General features: G+C 34.8%; 1 protein-coding gene and 1 pseudogene across 2 annotated transcripts in view; one reads left to right on the top strand and one right to left on the bottom strand.

Annotated features, from left to right (window-relative positions):
• Positions 1-7,034, top strand: part of LOC127837316 (kinesin-associated protein 3-like) — a 45,370-nt pseudogene extending 38,336 nt beyond the window's left edge.
• Positions 1-21,059, bottom strand: part of LOC127837315 (neurogenic locus Notch protein-like) — a 516,941-nt gene that overhangs the window by 307,519 nt on the left and 188,363 nt on the right. The window lies entirely within an intron of this gene.

Raw genomic sequence — 21,059 nt, 5'->3', positions numbered from 1 at the left:
TTATTGTGTAAGGTTTTGTTAATTGCCTGAATATGGGCTGTCAGTATACAATTAAATAATTTGTGTGCAAAAGAAGTAAAACTGGCTACATCTACATTTTACATGTATTTGTAAACCATATTAACATGTATCGACAACTTTCACACCAATTAATGAAATGTTGGTTTTGCAGGACCAAAATGTACAAAACATCAGTTACAGAGAAGTATTGCATGGATAATTTGACTTAAATCAGAAACGCATGGGTCTTGATAGAATTAATTTAAGTAGCTTTATTAGCTCGGCTGTTCTCGGAGGTATTGTCATAGCCAGCTCATCGTTTCATGTCGTGTCCGTCGTCGTGTCCGCCGTCTATGTCGTGCTAAAACCTTAACATTTTGTCGAGGTTTTGAACATTGGCTCTAAAATCAAAGTGCTTCAACCTACAACTTTGAAATGTCATTTGTAGCTGCACCTTGATGAGTTCTACATGCCACACCCATTTTTGGGTCACTAGGTAAAAGGTCATGGTCACTGTGACCTCTAAAAAAAATTATGTCAAGCTTTCATTTATTCAAAACTGCACCCGCAGCCGAGCGTGGCAGCCGTTATGCGGTGCTCTTGTTTACTTGGTAATTGTTTGTTTTGCATTACTGCATGTTCTGCTAGAAAGGCATTGGTCTTTATTTAGAACATTCATTAAGAGGGTTGTTTCTTTGGCCTTTGTTCTATTCTTCAGTCTGTACTAAGCGTTAAACGGCTCTTGTCCTCGCAACATGAATGAATGCATGCAAAAATGACATTAATTCTTATGAAAATAATAGCTTTTATTTCATTGTAAAATTATTTAATTTGATAATAGTATAGCTTATTAGTGTGTATGGAATATACTCCTTACTGTTTACTGATCTATTTATGTTTTTATGCCCCCGAAGGAGGGAATATAGTGATCGGACCGTCCGTCCGTCCATCCTTCCATCACACTTTGCGTTTAGGTTTCGAAAAATGCTCATAACTTCTATGTCCCTTCAGATAGCAACTTGATATTTGGCATGCATGTGTATCTTATGGAGCTGCACATTTTGAGTGCTGAAAGGTCAAGGTCATCCTTCAAGGTCAAAGGTTGCACCTTCTTAGTCATAAAATTAGGCCATAAAGAAGCTTGTTTTTTAAATTAATGGAGTTTTGCACTATGGAGATGTGAGTTTTTCTTCTATGTCTATAGTTTTTGTCAATAAAGTGAATTTTGTTTAATTACCCATATCAAAAGAATAAGATATGTTTGAGTGCATTCTATGTGTGTACCTAAAGTTTCATAGTAACAATGCAAATTTATACACAAGGTTAATGCAGCATGTTATTTGGCAAGTATCTTAAATGATATTTTTTATATAAAAAAAGGTTTTGTTTGACTTATATTGTATTAAGCAATAAATACTCTACATAGTTTGCAGTTAAACAAGTCATATGTGCATATATATTGGAACACATCAGAGAGTAAATGAAAACAGGACAAGAACGGCTATAAATAAAGATACATTTATGTTTATTAAAGGGGCCTTTTCACAGATTTTGGCTTGTATTGAAGTTTTTTATTAAATGCTTAATATTGATAAATGAAAGCTTTGGATATAAAAAGCTCCAGTAAAAAACAAGAATAAAATTAAAGAGAGAAAAAAAAGTAACCCGCAACTGGGCTCGAGCAACTGACCCCTGGAGTAAAAGTCTATCGCTTACACCACTCGGCCATCCGCCCTGATACAATCAACAATGTATTTTATACATTATATAAGCAATCCTTGTAGTATCACTAACTGTAACGCTGCAGCAGAATTCTCCAAATTAATCAATCGTTTCGTGTTGCAACGCTGTATAATTTTCAGGTTTTTAAATCATCAAAAGATGCATATAATGGATATTTTAGCGCATGGTAATTGTTTAGTATTACTATTACTGTTTCCTCACAAATATCATAACTACAACAAAAATTTGCGAATCTGAAACATTTTTTTAATTTTGTCAATTTACCAAAACTTGAAAAGGCCCCTTTAATAGCTATATTTCAATTGAATGGGATTCAGTGTATGTAATTTTATTCTTCTGTTAACAAATGCCTCAAATTTGTAAACTCTGTGAAGTCATGTTGTTGATGCCTTTAAAGACCCATTTTAACTGACATTTTACGCCAAGCATTGACATTCCCAGAGATATTGCCTTCCTGTAGATGTAACATCTTTGAATGCAGTTGGACCCAAGTTAGGACCAATTCTTATACAACTGTAGTTCAAAATATTGCCTATATTCATATAGGATTCTAAGGAAGCCTGGTTCAAAGTTTAAAAGTGCAGGGCTTATAAACTTGTGCTTCCAACAATTACTGTGTGATAATTTCACCAGACATGTTATATCCGGGTGTGTGTCTGTTTACAGATGGGTATGACCCAGCCCTTGTCATGGACGGTCACCTGACACCAGAGTACATAGACGAGAATGGAGTGTATGGGTCAGTTATTGTAGTTGTCTCATTTTTCTACATCTTTGTTTTTGTAGCGTGAAAATGTGTGCCACAAATCTATTAGTAGTATAATTACTCAAATAGTTTTAAAAGTGTGTTTCAATCAAAATTACGCAATTTGTTTATGTTATGTTGAAAATGTTGAAAGAGTAATTCAATGTGTATTCCACCATGCTTGAATCGCTCATCAGTTTGAATCATAATGTGCTCTAATCATGAAGCATTTTGGTTGATAATTTCAAAAAGAATGAAATAATTACAATATTGTTCAGCATTGAATCAGTGAACAATGATTTGGCTTGTCTGTATTTTTATGTCCCCCTTCGAAGAAGAGGGAGTATATTGCTTTGCTCATGTCGGTCTGTCTGTCGGTCGGTCTGTCTGTCGGTCGGTCGGTAGGTCGGTCGGTAGGTCGGTCGGTCCGTCCACCAAGTGGTTGTCAGACGATAACTCAAGAACGCTTGGGCCTAAGATCATGAAACTTCATAGGTACATTGATCATGACTTGCAGATGACCCCTATTGATTTTGAGGTCACTAGGTCAAAGGTCAAGGTCACGGTGACCTGAAATAGTAAAATGGTTTCCGTATGATAACTCAAGAACGCATACACCTAGGATCATGAAACTTCATGGGTAGATTGATCATGACTCGCAGATGACCCCTATTGATTTTGAGGTCACTAGGTCAAAGGTCAAGGTCACGGTGACCCGAAATAGTAAAATGGTTTCCGGATGATAACTAATGAACGCATACACTTAGGATCATGAAACTTCATGGGTAGATTGATCATGACTCGCAGATGACCCCTATTGATTTTAAGGTCACTAGGTCAAAGGTCAAGGTCACGGTGACCCGAAATAGTAAAATGATTTTCGGATGATAATTCAAGAACACATATGCCTAGGATCATAAAACTTTATAGGTAGATTGATCATGACTCGCAGATGACCCCTATTGATTTTCAGGTCACTAGGTCAAAGGTCAAGGTCACGGTGACCCAAAATAGTTAAATGATTTTCGGATGATAACTCAAGAACGCATATGTCTAGGATCATGAAACTTCATAGGTAGATTGATCATGACTCGCAGATGACCCCTATTGATTTTGAGGTCACAAGGTCAAAGGTCACGGTGACCCGAAATAGTAAAATGATTTTCGGATGATAACTCAAGAACGCTTTTGCCTAGGATCATGACACTTCATAGGTACATTGATCGTGACTTGCAGATGACCCCTATAGATTTTCAGGTCACTAGGTCAAAGGTCAAGGTCACAGTGACAAAAGTCGTATTCACACAATGGCTGCCAGTACAACGGACAGCCCATATGGGGGGCATGCATGTTTTACAAACAGCCCTTGTTCAAACTGCTGTTCTGAATCTAAGATAAAAACTTCAGGAATAAATTAAAATATGTTGTGTTTGACATTCACATGTGTAAACTGTATTTTCTTAATGTTAAAAATGAAACATTTTTAAAATTTCACCAACATATTTGTGTTAATTGCCTTATGTTATAACTGAATAATTTTCCAAGAGTTTCAATACACTGTCTGATTTTTCCAAGAGTTTTAATTATTATAACTAATTTTTGACGATTTTAGATATACTGAACTGATTTACCAAGAGTTTCAATATACTGAACTTATTTTCCACAACTTAAATGTACTCAACTTATTATCCCCCGCCATAGGCAGAGGGATATTGTTTTGGCATTGTCTGTCTGTCTTTCCGTCCATCCGTCCAGAGCCATATCTTGGAAGTGCTTTTGCAGATTTCATTGAAACTTGGTATGAGTATATATATGGATAAGAGGATGATGCACCCCAAATGGCATTGTACACCATCTGTTAAGAACGGAGTTATGACCCTTTGTATCTTGAAAAGTTGCTTTTTATGCCCCAGGTAGGGTGGCATATAGCAGTTGAACAGTATGTCAGTCTGTCTGTCCGTCCGAAAAAAAAACGTTGGCAATAACTTTTGCAATATTGAAGATAGAAACTTGATATTTGGCATGCATGTGTATCTCATGAAGCTGCACATTTTGAGTGGTGGAAGTTCAAGGTCAAGGTCATCCTTCAAGGTCAAAGGTCAACACACAAAAAGAAAATGATTTCAAAGCGGCGCAATAGGGGACATTGGGTTTCTGATGAACACATCTCTTGTTTAAGTGTCAAATATAACACTTTTGTGTCCAGAAGCATATTGGCGGGGGAAATCAATTCAACTAATTTGCTTGTTTAAAAAAAGTTTCAATATACTCAAATAATTTTTCCAAGAGTTTCAATATACTGAACTCATTTCCGTGAGTCTCAATTTACTGCATTAATTATACAAGAGTTTCGATATATTGGACTCATTCTCGGAGAGTGAAAATATTTTAAACTCTTTTTCTCATAAGCTTCTATAAAACAGTTTGGGTTAAATTGCAGTTATGGAAATGAATACGAGCCGTATGCCCGGCCGGACTCCAACATGGGCTTTGTAAACGGTGGGGTGGGAGGTGGGTACGGGAGGGGAATGGACGAGTATGGCCCACCCCTGGACCAGTACGGGCGACCCATACAGCTGGATGAGTACGATGACTACCCACAGAACTACCACTACGGGCCACCTGAGGTGGCAGACGACGGAGAGGAGGGTTATGGAGGATATGGATACCACCAGGGCATGAGATAACATCATTAACTTTTATCAAACTGAGCCTTATTGTGGGAAAACTGGGCTTAATGCATGTGCCTGAAGTGCCGTTCTAGTGAAACAATTTTTGTTAAGAAGAGACTTCCTTTAAATGAAAAACATGTAGTCTGCACAGGCTAATCTGGGACAACACTTTACACACATGTATTTACACAGTGTCCCCACCTAGCGAACTACACAGCTGAATGAGATTTAATGATTACCGACAGAACTATCACTTCGGGCCGTCTGAGATGTCAGAGCATTTGACTATGGAGGATAAGGATAACACCAGGGCATTTGATAACATCATTAACTTGTTTTATACTGAATAAGTATTTTTAGCTCACCTGTATATTCTAATAATGAGCTTTTTGCAATTTGTGTATGTGTAACTACTTAATCTGAATGTTTATCTAGGCTTAGTTTAAACTGGGTCATCAGAAGTGGAAGAAAAAAAAAGGTTATTAGCTCCAATCTTCAACAAGTGTTCTTGTTTAACTTCTTTAACTCAGATGGTTACAGATACCACCAGGGCATGAGATCACTTCATAAACTTGTCTTACACTAACTTAAATTGTTTCATATGTGTAAAATCCAGGGCAGTGATTTTTCCTCCTTTCAGCTGATTTCATCCCTGTCAATTTCAAACTGATTTTTATAGGCACGTTTTAAAAAAACGGGACGTATTATAGTTTCACCTTGGCGGCGGGCGGGCGGCGTCCACAGCAGTGTCCGCTCTCTAATTCAAATAGTTTTTATCCGATCTTCACCAAACTTGGTCAGAAGTTTTATCTAGACAATATCTAGCTCAAACATTATACGATGAATTAAAATGTATTATGATGATGTGTGATAAGATGATTTTGTCTTTGAAACTATTCTCAGTGAATACACAATTTTGAATGTTTGATGCATGTTGTGTATTCCCAGGTGTGGTAAAGTAAAGAAACTATATCAAAATTATCACAGCAAGATACATCCATGGATTGTGTGAATTGCTTTTGGAATTGATAAAAACTTTATTGAATATTATGTTTGCAATTATTGTTATTGTTATAATTATTAAAATTTGAACAATTGGTATATCAATTTACCTCAAAAAAATACATGGTGACTTCAAGATTTAACTTATGGATATTGTTGTATCATGGTAACTTTATAACTTGATTGTTGACATTCCAAGATGTTCACAGGTTCCCAAAAGAAAATAACTGAAGTGCTTTGCGGCATTCTGCTTGTTATCAAACTTGGGTTCAATTCTATGTCAACCAAAAATTTGCAGAAAGATACGATTAAGAGAGAGGTGTAGGAGAGTGGAAACAACGCTTTTTCCTTTTTTGGATACACACAAAGGGCAGTAGGTCTGAATTTACTGGTGTTAATAGGCAGAGTATAGAACTTGTACGCCCAACCACACATCCGCCATAGTTGTTCCCGTAATACGTCCTGTCATGAGACAGCAAAGCAAACTTAAACTTGAAATTAAACAATAAAATACTGAGAGAAGCATTTACAACATCTTTGGGAACATGTGAACATTATTGGTACGTCATCAATCAAGTTTGAAAGTTTTACACGAACCGTAATCCTACACTTTCTTAAATGATAGTTATTGCCCTTTGTTTTTGTATTGTGTAACATTTTAGGACTTTATCACATATACGCTATAAAATTTTGATATGAAACTGCATGGGTGTGTAGATATCAATGAGGCGAATCGCAATGCCTAAAAACAATTACCCTACTCTTAAATATTTTTTTAGAATTTTACCATATATCAAGGGATTTGCAAGCATCCATTAACAAACTTTATTGGTTGGCGGATATCAATTAAACGAATTTGCTTGTTTTGTAAATAGTAATTAACTTTGCAGGATCTATATTAAAATGAAGAGATTGATTCAAACATGTAAGGGGTTAGGGCATTTTCCTTCCCTGAGATGGTTAGTAAATCCCAAACCTGTTTACTCATTCCCTGTTCAGTCAATCTAAACAAAACTTTCAAGCTATGTTTTTACCCATAAAATGTTAAAGTTAAGTAAAATAACCAGCCATAAAAACGCGACAGCACAAGGGGTCATTTTTTGACGACGTGCGAACATATTACTGTCCATGATCTTTTTATTGATTGCATTATAGTTGATGATTGTTCAGTTCTATTCTCATCTTGTGCTTATTCCGTCCATCGGCATATTTTATTTATTTATTTTACATTTACTATGATCTGAGTAAGTTTACACTTTGCTGATCAGTTTTGTAACTCAAAGAAATAAAAGTGATTTGAAAGTGTGTTTTACGTTTTTTGGAATGTCGATGTATGTATGTATCGCTGTGACATGGTTATCTTGTAAAACAGAGGTGTTCAGGTAACAAAGTAAACATCCGCCTTTCAACTCTTTTGTGACAGTTGAGCAATTTCAATAATTACGAAAAATAGTTGCTGTAAATATTTCAATAGTGAATATGATAATAAAAAATGAAAAGGAATACAAATGTGTTAATTATACGTTCCATGGTGGTTTTGAGTGATTGAAAGATAGCGTGTTGCAAAAGTTCGTGGTTATGTAAGTTGTATCTGGTGTTAATGATGTGAAGTACCGGTAAGCGATGTGTTAAAATCGACTTAAATCATTTCAACTGCAAGTGATATTTCCTGTAGGCAAAATATATATTGGACATTTACTAACACGATTTAAGCCTAGATTAACATATATGACACATATTGACGAATTGATTTCAACAAAGCAATTGTTACATGTAAATTTTAAATAAAACGATATTCATGAACATTGTTGTCTTCGTCACAACAAATAATGATACGACTATTCTTGCTGTCAATTAATATACTTGTAGGTTTCTTTATTTCCTTAAGTAGGATACGATTGTCCGCGAAGTAAATATAGGACACTTGGTGAATGTTGTTTGTACCCGTGGCACAGACATATGTGTTTCCTTCGTTGTCTGTAGTTATATCTCTGACGTCTTTAAATATTTTGTTCGTATGCCATTTATAATACCACATTTCGTGTTTTATCTTGATCTTTGTATTGGTACGTTGTATTTTGTAACAAGATACTCTCGTATTCCTCGCCACTAGTATTGTCATGTTAACACCTGTTCGTATGAGTGTTGCATCAGCAATGTTGTCCCCATCTATCAACTCAGTTGATGGTTGCCCAGGCAGAGTGAAGTGTTCAAAGCTAGCGACGGTACAATCTTTACAAGGCGTATTTATTGATAGTACTATAACATCTTTCTTAATATTAGCTAAACTTTCAGGGCGAAAACTGGTCTGAACCACATACAAAAGTTTGCTTTCTTTTCCCTTCTTCAGTTCATGTACATGGATTTGTTTCTTGTCCGGAAAACAAACACATACCAAAACACAATCAATCTTTTCACTAACAGCACACATATCGCTCGGATAATCGGCAAATTGGCATTCAGATATTAAAGTGAACTCGAACGAGACCAGTTTCAACTTCCGATTTCCCGCGTCGAGTATTGCAACACGACCATCTGGTAATATAGCCTATGCTCTGATATTGCACGTATTCGTATCAGAAACCGATTTTATAGTATGCGATTTACATTCACGAGCATTTCTTTTCATAAATGACACGATTTTTTTTTTAGCTCCTGAACAGACAATACTATTACTACCGCGTTCCTCTTGCAAATTTGTATAATGAAGTGCTTTTCTATCTGTTGAAGTTAAATGGCTTTCAGGCAGTACCAAAGAAGCGGATGAGGCGCCTGGTTCTGAAATAGAGACGCGCGAACTTTTATTCATCTTGGTATTGTTATGGCGCAGATATTCGTGAGTTAGGCTAGAAAAATATTGTTGTATTTGTTCTACATGTTACTGGTGAGATGCTTAATTAAAGAAGAGTAAACTTTTGTGAGCTATATGTTTATTGATATAACGTGAAAGTGCATGATACTTTACCACTGAAAGACTTTTATACTTAACGGAAGGTGTCAAAATGACAGTTGTCGATTGCAACAAGGAAATACTAGTTAATAATGTCAAAATGCTGATGTTAAACCTTTACAAATACACTTTGTGACTTGTCAACGATACTGTATTTTGTATACCTGAAATATAATATTTGGTCAACAACAGACACTTTTACACAATGAATAATGACAAATTATCATCTTGGTGTCATCTTTACATTATTTCAAAACAAGTTTTCCATTTATTTTTTCAGTGATGTATTTTTTCTATTTTTTTAAACACTTTTTGTTCAGTTCAATAATATTTTTTTCTATTTTTAAGTTTCATAATAAATATTTACAACATTTTACGTCATAAAATCTTCCGTTATTCAATGTTTCTACATTTGTATAAAGTTTCATGTTTTACTTACATTAAAGCTGTACCTATTAACAATTCTAAATATATTCTTATTTTTGTATATATACCTACATGTATGTATCGTTATAGCATTATATGCATTTTTCGTATTTTTTACATAATAATAATACTAACAATTACAATAACCATTCTATGTTTTCCATTGTTGGTGTATTTTTAGTTACAAAATAATTATCTACTACATTTACGGCATAAAAGAATCAATTGTTTCATGTAGAAAATTGTCTGAATCATCTATATACTTGCCAGAATTTTTTAATTTATCTGCGTTCTCGGAAAGGTCTAAATCGTCTGAACATTTTGATGTTATCTTCAGAAGTGATGCCAGGTCATCCAAAGCAGCTCTTAGTGAATTTCTAAGTGTTGTTTTATTTTTAACATGATTTGGTTCGATTTGCTATTGAGCTTCGATCAATGCTTCATTTACAACTTTCTTGATGACAGTCTGTTCGCTTGGATGTCCAAATGATAAGGTAACTGTTAGCAAAGCTAAATTGTTGTAAATGCACTTAAGAACATTTTCAAATCGACTAATTTCGACACTGGTGTCATAACCTTCTTTGTCAAGTACAGTGTAATAACGCGATGTAATGCTGTCGTTGATTTTATATACACACTTCTTTACTTCTCTAACAAATTTACGACATTCATGTTTGATTTCTCGTTCTATAGATGCCACGTGGGTCAAATAGTTTTCGCATTTGTGTTGAAGTTCGTTCAAAGACTCTTCAAGAGTTTGCAATGCTTCTCCATTGTCATGTTGTGTTTGTAGCTGATCTTTGAATAGGTCATCGATTATTTGACAGTTTCTATGAAACCGAACCAAACATAAAGAGCATATAAATTGGTCATGGTCAACGCACAATAATTCTGTATTGTTTTCAGTATGAATGCTGCACTTCGTTATTGCTTTCATTCCTTGAAACGGCACCTTGTCAGTTGGCATATTAGGCTTTGTCATGATAACATGTTTTCTCGTGATTTTGTTCTTCACGTGGTTCCGAGTGCAAATGGAGCACAAATATTCGGTACAATCTACACAGAATGCTTCTGTGACGCTTTCTTCATTATCGTATAAACATGGATCACACAAAATTGATTTGTTTCCTGTCACTATGTCTTGTGCACTTTCCTTCACAAATTGCTTCCCTTATCCGCAATCCATTTTTGTAGAAATAATACTCACATATATTAATTAAAAAAAACACTTTACCACTAGTAACTTATGAAAGCTATTGTAGTTGACTTGTAAGTTGATATCTGGCTATTCAACATAGCCGATACTAATGATCGGTACGACCGTCGAGATCCGATTGATAAGAAGACAAAACTGTAAAAATACGATTCGCTTGTTAACGCTCAGCATATCGGTTTACATAATTGAGCGAGTATTTGACATTGAAATGAAAAAATAAATGCTATTTTTCTGGTGTATGTATACCCGCTCCACACAAACGCCTTTCACAAAACTGTCTCATTATGTCACATTCAATGTTAAGGCATTTTTAGAGCTTTTGTGATCGCTTTTTGTCCGTCGTCCGTTGTCCGTTGTGCGTTGTGCGGCGTCAACATTTGCCTTGTTAACTCTAGAGGCCACATTTATTGTCCAATCTTCATGAAATTTGGTCAGAAGATTGGTTTCAATGATATCTTGAATGAGTTCGAAAATGATTACGTTTGCTTGAAAAACATGGCTGCAAAGGGGCGGGGCATTTTTCCTTATATGGCTATATATGGCTATAGTAAAATCTTGTTAACACTCTAGAGGCCACAATTATTTTCTAATCTTCATAAAACTTGGTCAGAAGATTTATCCCAATAATATCTTGGACGAGTTCGAAAATGATGCCGGTTGGTTGAAAAACATGGCCCCCAGGGGGCGGGGTATTTTTCGGTATATGGCTATAATAAAACCTTGTTAACACTCTAGAGGCCACATTTATTTTCTGATCTTCATGAAACTTGCTCAGAAGATTTTTCCCACTAATATCTTGGATGAGTTTAAAAATGGTAACCTTTGCTTGAAAAACATGGCTGTCAAGGGGCGAGGCATTTTACTTTATATAGATATATATGGCTATTGAAAAAATCTTGTTAACACTCTAGAGGCCACATTTATTGTTCAATCTTCATGAAACTTGGTCAGAAGATTCATTCCAATAATATATTGGACGAGTTCGAAAATGATGCCGGTTGGTTGAATAACATGGCCGCCAGGGGGCGGGGCATTTTTCCTTATATGGCTATAGTAAAACCTTGTAAACACTCTAGAAGCTACATTTATTATCCAATCTTGATGAAATATGGTCAAAAGATTTGTCTTAATGATATCTTGGATGAGTTCGAAAATGGTTACGTTTGCTTGAAAAACATGGCTGCCAAGGGGCGGGGCATTTTTCCTTATATGGCTATATAAGGCTATAGTAAAATCTTGTTAACACTCTAGAGGCCACATTTATAGTCCGATCTTCATGAAACTCGGTCACAAGATTCATCCCAATAATTTCTTGGATGACTTCAAAAATGATGCCGGTTGGTTGAAAAACATTGCCACCATGGGGGCGGGGCTATTTTCCTTATATGTCTATAGTAAAACCTTGTTAACACTCTAGAGGTCACATTTATTTTCCGATCATCATGAAACTTGGTCAGAAGATTTGTCCCAATGATATCTTGGATGAGTTCGAAAATAGTTTTGGTTGCTTTAAAAACATGGCTACCAGGGGCGGGGCATTTTTCCTCATATGTCTATATATATGGCTATAGTAAAACATTGTTAACACTCTAGCGGCCACATTTATAGTCCAATCTTCATGAAATTTGGTCAGAAGATTGGCCTCAATGGTATCTTGGATGAGTTCGAAAATAATTATGTTTGTTTGAAAAAATGGCTTCCAGGGGGCGGTGCATTTTTCCTTATATGGCTTAAGTAAAATCTTGTTAACACTCTTAGAGGCCACATCTACTGTTCGATCTTCATGAAACTTGGTCAGAAGATTCATCCCGATAATATCTTGGACGAGTTCAAAAATGGTGCCGCTTGGTTGAAAAACATGGCTGCCAGGAGGAGGGGCATTTTTCCTTATATGGCTAGAGTAAAACCTTGTTAACACTCTAGAGGCAATATTTATTTTCCGATCTTCGTGAAACTTGGTCAGAAGATTTGTCCCAATAATATCTTGTTATCTCAGCTGAGCGACTTTGGGCCTTTCAGGCCCTCTTGTTCACATACTTGCTTTCAGCCATTTTTACTTTCGAAAAAACCTTCCATATTTTGAGTGATTAAAGCTATACAAATGGTGCTTGAATCATCATAACTTTTTTCTCTAAAGTGCGAATTTTATTTTATTTTGCTCACATTTGCTTAGTGAAATTCCTATATAACATAAGAAATGTACTACAGACTTTTTTATCCTAATTTGCAGGGGCATGAATAAGGGCAAATGACAATCATAACTGAAAGAATGTGATAAACTTGATTTTTTAGCTCGACTATTATATATGAAATATATATAGTGGAGCTATCCTACTCACCCAAGCGTCGGCGTTTGCGTTGGCGTTAGCGTGCAAATGTTAAAGTTTGCGTACTACCCCAAATATTTCCTATGTCCCTTGACATATTGCTTTCATATTTTGAATACTTCTTTACCAACATGACCCAAACCTATAAACAAGAGCAGACAACTTTATCAAGCATTTTGACAGAGTTATGGCCCCCTTTATACTTAGAATATGCATATTATTGATAAATCTATGTTAAAGTTTGCGTACTACCCCAAATACTTCCTATGTCCCTTGACATATTGCTTTCATATTGTGCATACTTCTTTACCACCTTGACCCGAATCTATAAAAAGAGCAGACAACTGTATCAAGCATTTTGACATAATTATGGCCCCTGTTATACTTAGATTAGAATATGCATATTATTGATAAATCTATGTTAAAGTTTGACAAAACAACACTTACCTGACATACCACATTGCCAAAACCATCTCCCACGCTCCACCCCAAAAGCCCCCCCCCTCCGCCCCCAACCTCTCCACCCACCAAAAAAAATAAATATAAACATTTTTTTTTCTTATTTTTGAAAGATCATCTATTAAATGATCACACACCCACATTATACCCCCCAACCCCCCCCCCCCATCTCCATGATGGCTTACGTTATACTGTCAAGCACTCGAATAGTCGAATATATCTCAAGATGATTGAAATTATACAATTTTTTTTTGTTCAGTTAAAACCATCAATAATGTGCTTTATTAAAAAAGTGCTTCAGTTTTATAAGTTAAGGAAGTTTTTAATAAATTGAGCATTTAATATATTATTTAATTTATAAATTTAGTATTGATACAATAGTCATTTAATAATTAATATAAGAATTTAATTAATTATTTAATTTTAATCCATTAATCAAGGAATATTAAATCTAAGAATTTAATTTGAAACAGGTGCTTGTTGATCGATTTATAATATAGGAGGGAAATTTAATAAGGTGTCTTAGCTCGGTAATATTTAATACCACACAATACCTGGAAATAAGACACAATTTTGTCTTATTACCAGGTATTGTGTGGTGTAAATGGTGGATTGGTTGTTTATTGTCTTTCGGTGTTCATTTGCTGAAATATGACAATGAATTTATAAAAATGAAGCTCATTATATTGCAAGAAAATGAATTTTGTATCATGGAAGTGTTTTTAAGTTACAATGTAACATAATTTCATGTAACACACATAAATCCCTATTTAAAAGGTAACTGGCTTTTGGGGACGTCGACTGAAGTAGTCTGTTATATCTTATAGAGAAATTGCCATTATTGTCCCCTACCGGTTTTCGCTCTGTCTGTCTGTCTGTCAGTCAGTCACACTTTTCTGTTTCTGGATCCTGCGATAACTTTAAAAGTTCTTCATATTTTTTCATGAAACTTAAAACATGGATAGATGGCTTTATGGACTTTATGCAAGTCATTTCATTTTGTTCCTACGTCAAAACTTCTGATTGATATAGCAACAGCAAAACAAATTCTGACAATGGTGGAATTTCTGACAATGGTGGAGCCGGTGTGGGACATATATTGCTTGGCAATAGTCTTGTTACAATATGCAGTAACAAGTCAACTTAACAGCCTGAATGTTGTCAGGTTAAAATGATGATAGAAAGAAAAGAAATCACCTATGAAACATCATAAATTGCATACTTATATGCCTTCTTTATAAATTCCATGAGGCCTTTATATTTTTTTTCTAAATTTAGAATAGCATATAATACATATCATATGATTTGGTGTTCATCTGATATGCTCATTTGTATTTTCAGTTTGGCCATGCCCAGGAGGGAGTGACTGAGTTATGGGTTGCAGAAGAATCACAAGCCATCTTGACATGATGAATCATCCCCAACAGCGCTTGACGATGATTTCCTGCTCGATGAGGATGAATCCATAACTGAGAACTGAGGATGATACTTCTCTCAACACTGCATTGTATGAAGACAAAGCAATTCAGTGAGGTTCGTCATCGTCAACAACAAAACCAGACTCAGCTGACGTTGGAGACTGTCAAGTTGAGATCACTTTGCCTATCAGGGTTGAGTGTTACATACTGAACGAAGTGATCCAAAGCCATGTATTGTCAATATGCATGCTAAAGACCGTGACATTCTCTGTTTACATTCAGATCAAAGCAATGGCAAGACATATTTAAGTATGAAAGTATGTTTTAATGAAGCAGGACACACTCTTGTGTATGTTCATGGTAAGGAAGTTGCACAGGACCATTTTTTTGTGGAAACAAATTTCTAGTGATTATCTTTTTGCCCTTTAGCTCACTTGAGCACAATGTTCTAATGGTCCGTCATGCGATGTGTGTTGTGCGGCGTAAACATTTGCCTTGTAAACAATCTAGAGGCCACATTAATTGTCCAAACATCATGAAATTTGGTCAGAACAATTTTCCCAATGATATCTTGGACAAGTTAAAAAATTGTTCCAGTTTATTGTCCATCATCATGAAACATGGTCAAATGATTTGTCCCAATGATATCTTGGGCAAGTTCAAAAATGGTTCCGGTTGGTTTAAAAACATGGGAACCAGGGGGCGGGGCATTTTTTCATATAAGTCTATATATAGCTATCGAAAAACCTTTTTAACACTCTGGAGGCCACATTTATTGTACGGTCTTCATGAAACTTGGTCAAACAATGTGTCACAATGATATCATGGTTTAAAAACATGGCCACCAGGGGGGCAAAGCTGTTTCCTTACATGGCTATGGTAAAACATGTTAACACTCTCAGTCACATGAGACAATGATTTTTCTTCAGCAACATTAATACCCTGCCTCATACGATAATGGCTCTTATGCTTACATGTTTGTTGCCTGCATAACTGCAGAATATTAGCTGTTTTCTTCCAATATGTTATTTGTAATATCAAAAACTTGCTTAATATGTGTAATGTTTGATAAATTGCTTAATTTTTTTATGCCAGGTGTATTGATATTTGTTCATGAATTATGAAGTTTTGATGAAATATCATTAAACTGTAAAACATGTGTTCATGCATTATTTTATGCACAGACTACAATTGTTACTACAGAGGTTTATTAAGAGACTGTATCACATAAATGGTTGCATAGGTTCCTCTGTAGAAGCCGGGACACATTTCATTTAGTTTATCATTATGTACATAAGGGGACATACTTTTCAATTTTAGATTATGCTTTTTAACAATATATGGAATCCATATATTCTTTCTATTAACTTTTTGCTTTTGCTTTCTGGGCACTCATACACAACTGACTGATTAATGTGCTGAATAAATTCATTATCACAGTGCTCATCATCATCGGTATACTTAGAAGTAAATCCAGATTTAAATCCTTGTCAACCTATGACACAAAATCCGTCGAAGACATAGTGAAGAAACACAGAAAAGTGACTAAATAACTTGATCGATATGCTAAATATCGGAGAACGGCACATTATACGGGTCTGAATATTTCTAGATGGTAATGTTATTTATAATTGGTAAAATTGTGCATTGAATTTAGCGGTAATTAAAGAGAACAAAGACCATATACAGCCGATTATATACAGAGCATATACAGACAGAGAATAGATTCTCTCCATAAGAAAAAAAAATATGAGCTTTATTCAAATTATACTACAGGTAAATGGCATTCAGATTAATCAAATTTAAACACTGCAATAAAAATGAAAAACAAAAATATAATTAAATCAACCTATTATTAGTTGTTTGTTGTATGATTCTGATCGCTCCTTCATCTTATTACAAAGGCCATCTTTATATACCAGAATTTATTTTTCAAACTGGAGCCGGATAAAATCGCTTAATAAAACAATGCGGCATGTGATTGCTTGTCCCCTACCAGTGAAACCGGAGGGGACTTTTGGTTTGCGCTCTGTCCGTCAGTCAGTCTGTAAGTCCGTCACACTTTTCTGGATCATGCGATAACTTTGAAAGTTCTTCATATTTTTTATGAAACTTGAAACATGGATAGATGGCGATAGGAAGATTATGCACGTCATTTCATTTTGTTCGTACCTTAAGAATTGTGGTTGCTATGGCAAAAAATAAATAAAAATTGACAAAGGTGGAGTTTCATCGATAGGGGGCCATATTGCTTTGCAATCTCTTGTTTTAATTGACACATTACAATTGAGTGATAATACTGCATACATTCTCATTTTATTAATACATGACAGTATATTTGTTTCGTATAAAAAAACTGGAATGCAAAAGCGTGTTTTAGAAATGTTGAAAAGCATGTTAACTACCGTTGCAACCAACAAACAGTTGCGCGCTTAGACTTGTCTCGCCAAAACCGCGAGAGTTTGCCGTTATTTGGCGAGCTGCCTATCTCTGTCATTTGTCTCTGATAAAACTAATTCCTGCTGGGTTTTTTTCATCCTTTTCATATGTCTTTTATATACGTCCGTCTAATAAAGGGCATATTAAGGGATTACCTATGTCATGCCGGGGGTCAGGCAGCGTCCAGTCTTTGTCCGGACTATAACTCTTTAACTATAACACCTATTCACATGAAACTTCATATATGGATAGATCTTATTGATAAGAAGTTTAGTGTACAAGAATTATGGCTATAGTCCTTGAATAACTATATTTATCTTGCTTTTTTATTGTCTGGGTCATAACGCAATTACATTAAGGCCTTATGACATCAAACTTCGAACAAAGATAGGTTGTGGTGTATAGAAGTGCAAAGCACAACAATCGTAACTCGAGAACTCTATCTTTCATATTTCACAATTCTACGCATTTGTTGGTTTCACCTTTTTTCTTGGTTTCCTGTTTTTTGAAATTACAAGTTCATGATTGAAATTAAGTTTTTCTTATATTTAGAAAGGAAATCATGCTGCTGATTAGGTAATATCAAATATGTTTCAGTTGTGTGTGGTATTTTGTATTTTATACACAATAATAAAAAAAGTGATCAAAGTCCTTGAGGTAAAATGCCTGTTTGTTTAGAGAAAAAAAAGCACAGGCACTAACGTCTGGGATATCATATCCTCATCAGAAACTCCACCCCAGTAAATAACTGAAACTGCAAATATAACTCAAATGTATTTCAAATCATCGATTCTATTGGAGAAGTGGTGGTGTGTCCCATAATGGAAACTGCTTGTATTGGTTTTGTTGTAATGTACTGTAGCCAGTACAGTATGTTTCAAGAAAACTCCCTCATTTCTCTGATAATAACGCCACCAGTGCACGATGTTGTTAAAGATAAAAAACAAACAACTTCAGTAACAAAACAATGAACCTAACACACTGCCCTATTCAGGAATTTTGTGTAAAAACTTGTCAAATGTAACCTGTACACTAAGGTACGACATTGCACCGAACATGGTTCCAAGCAAAGTTTCGAGCAAAAAACTTCCAAAACTGTTACAGGGGAATAAACAACAAAAGAAATACAAGTCCAAATGACAATAAGTATGTTTCCAATGTTATTGTCTTTCTGAATTGTATTTATCATCACAGTAATGGATAAAAGCAATGTTTGGATTATCAAAAGGTAAATGTAATATATTTTCGAGACAAGTCACTTTATACAGTGAGTCTTTTAAAATTATTGAACGTTTTAAATTCATCTTTACAGAAATATCAATATGTCGGTCTAATCTCTTACCAAAGAGACATTTTATTTAACATAAATTTTGGTACTGATTTAAGAAAATTCAATTATTATAAATGGATTTTGACACCTTAAAAGAAAACATAAATTATTAAATTAAGTTTGGTGTCTTTATACAATGGAATATATTGCAATGGGTATTAAATGTTTATTGAAATCTGATTCCCCCCATCAAACTCCCACGGAAGTTCTTTGTAAATGGGCGGGGAGCCCCCGTCAAACTTCCATTGGGAGTTCATTGAAAATGGGGATTTGACGGGGTCTTCCGTCAAACCACCCATGGGAGACCCGCCAAACCTCCCACGGGAGTTTAATGGAAATGGGAGTTTGGCGGGTGCCCCCGTCAAAACCCCACGGATGAAGAAAATCTACAAACACTTTATTTTCTTATTTAAGTACATATTTCTTACAATTATGACGTAAGCATGTGTATTTGTAAACATTGAAACAGTAAACAAAGCATAATATTTAAATTACATTTTCTGTAAAATATAGGAACAATTCTCCCGTCTGGAAAAAAACACCCGTGGAAGAATTGCAATTCTTAACGGGGGAGCCAAAACTCCGTTGGGATTCCACGGGGGATGGCAACTTTATCATCAAATAACTCTACTTTCCATAAACAATTAAATATTTGTTTTCCAATTATATGTATGTACTCAATGCCACCTACAAATATGCAAAATTTCATTACAATTGTTCAATAAATAAATAAAAATAAGTTTGCAAATAATCTGGATTTGCAAACTTAATCTGGATACTGATAATGTTGGATAATAAAAATTGCACATGCCTAACTTCACAACACATGCACATTTGAATGTTGTACTTTGAAATTGCACGAGCATGTTATCAGAAAAATGTGTGTCTAGAGTGAATGTTCAATCTGTTGTTTCCCGTGAAGTTCGTAGTGGTAGGTAAAATAAATACTTTACGAACATATAATTTTGGTACCTTTCGTTTAAACTTCGGCTGATGACTTTCAATGTGGTAGCTTTAATACCACGCTCTAGTAGATGAAACGAAATATAAACTTGGACTAGTCATTAATGATCAAGGAAGTTTTAAACGCAACAGACCGAAAACAAATGCAATTGACGATGAAGACCCAGATAAATAACTTTGCAGTTTCCAAAAGGTTTACAAGTGCAATAACAGTCTTAATCAGTTCTCATAAATTATCATGGGTTATACTATAAAATAGAGTGGAGTTTTGCGATGAGAATAAATATGGAAATAAATAGGACACAATTGGAAACTGTTGTCATTCTGGTCAGTTTGTAAACAGTTAACGTAAAAAAGCATTTACAAAGTGTTGTTTTACTGATATACTTTACTTATGTTAATGTGTTACACCAATTAAACACACTTTACACAATTCTTTGTATAATGTTATATTATATCGTTTCCTTTGTTCTGTACAATCGATTTCGAAGAACGCCTGTGCTCACTTAGATCTCTCAATTATAAAATGCCTGTCATTATCATGTATTATACCATAGTTCAAATTATTTAGTTTTGTTTTTTTATTATACATTCTAAACAGCAAGACGCAATATGGGATAGCTGGATAACATGTTTTTAAAGTTATATCCCCCTACTTTTAATGCATATCAACATATCAGCTTGTTTACCCAGTGTCTTGTTATTTCTTTAATTTTTACTTTCTGTAGTTTACAGGTAAAAAGCTGTATTGACCGTTTACGTTTTGAGCAGCTGTGTTTTGGACGTTGATTATGGACGTCGTGTAGATGTAACGATGCACAAATAAGCCGAATAAACACTTTTTGAGATATTATATTTGCAGTAAATAGCGTATTCTTATTATAATTCCACTTTTAGTTTCCACAATCCATGTGCAAATACGAAAATCATATGTTGTTCATACGTATTATATTTCCTGGGGTTAAAGTTCTTGTAAAAATTCTAATAAGCTTATTAATTCTTATAAGATAAAGTACAGTCAGAAATGCAATACATGTATTGAACAATGTCTTACCTATGGTGCAGTCTGCTTTTGAAAAATCTTTTACCAATAAAACAAAACTTTAACAATGTTAAATTTCATAAAGCAGATTCGATAACGATATATAACTACACCACAAAATGTAATTCACGAACTAGGAAGTGGTTAGGGAAGTATTTGTACATTGAGACACACACGTTAACGGGCGTGTATTTGTAAAGATGGAATAAAATACCTAGTTTAAAACAAATTTACACTTTGATCATGTGCAGTTGAATCTAGAGCTTGGAGCTTTTATAAAATATTTACAGAAGAGTAATTGAATATTTTCGTGTGTATTCAAACGCG

The sequence above is a fragment of the Dreissena polymorpha genome, chromosome 7 (assembly GCF_020536995.1).
Source record: "Dreissena polymorpha isolate Duluth1 chromosome 7, UMN_Dpol_1.0, whole genome shotgun sequence".
Lineage (NCBI taxonomy): Eukaryota > Metazoa > Mollusca > Bivalvia > Myida > Dreissenidae > Dreissena > Dreissena polymorpha.
The sequence above is the reverse complement of the archived record's forward strand: the minus strand, read 5'-3'. Positions and strand labels throughout refer to the sequence as shown.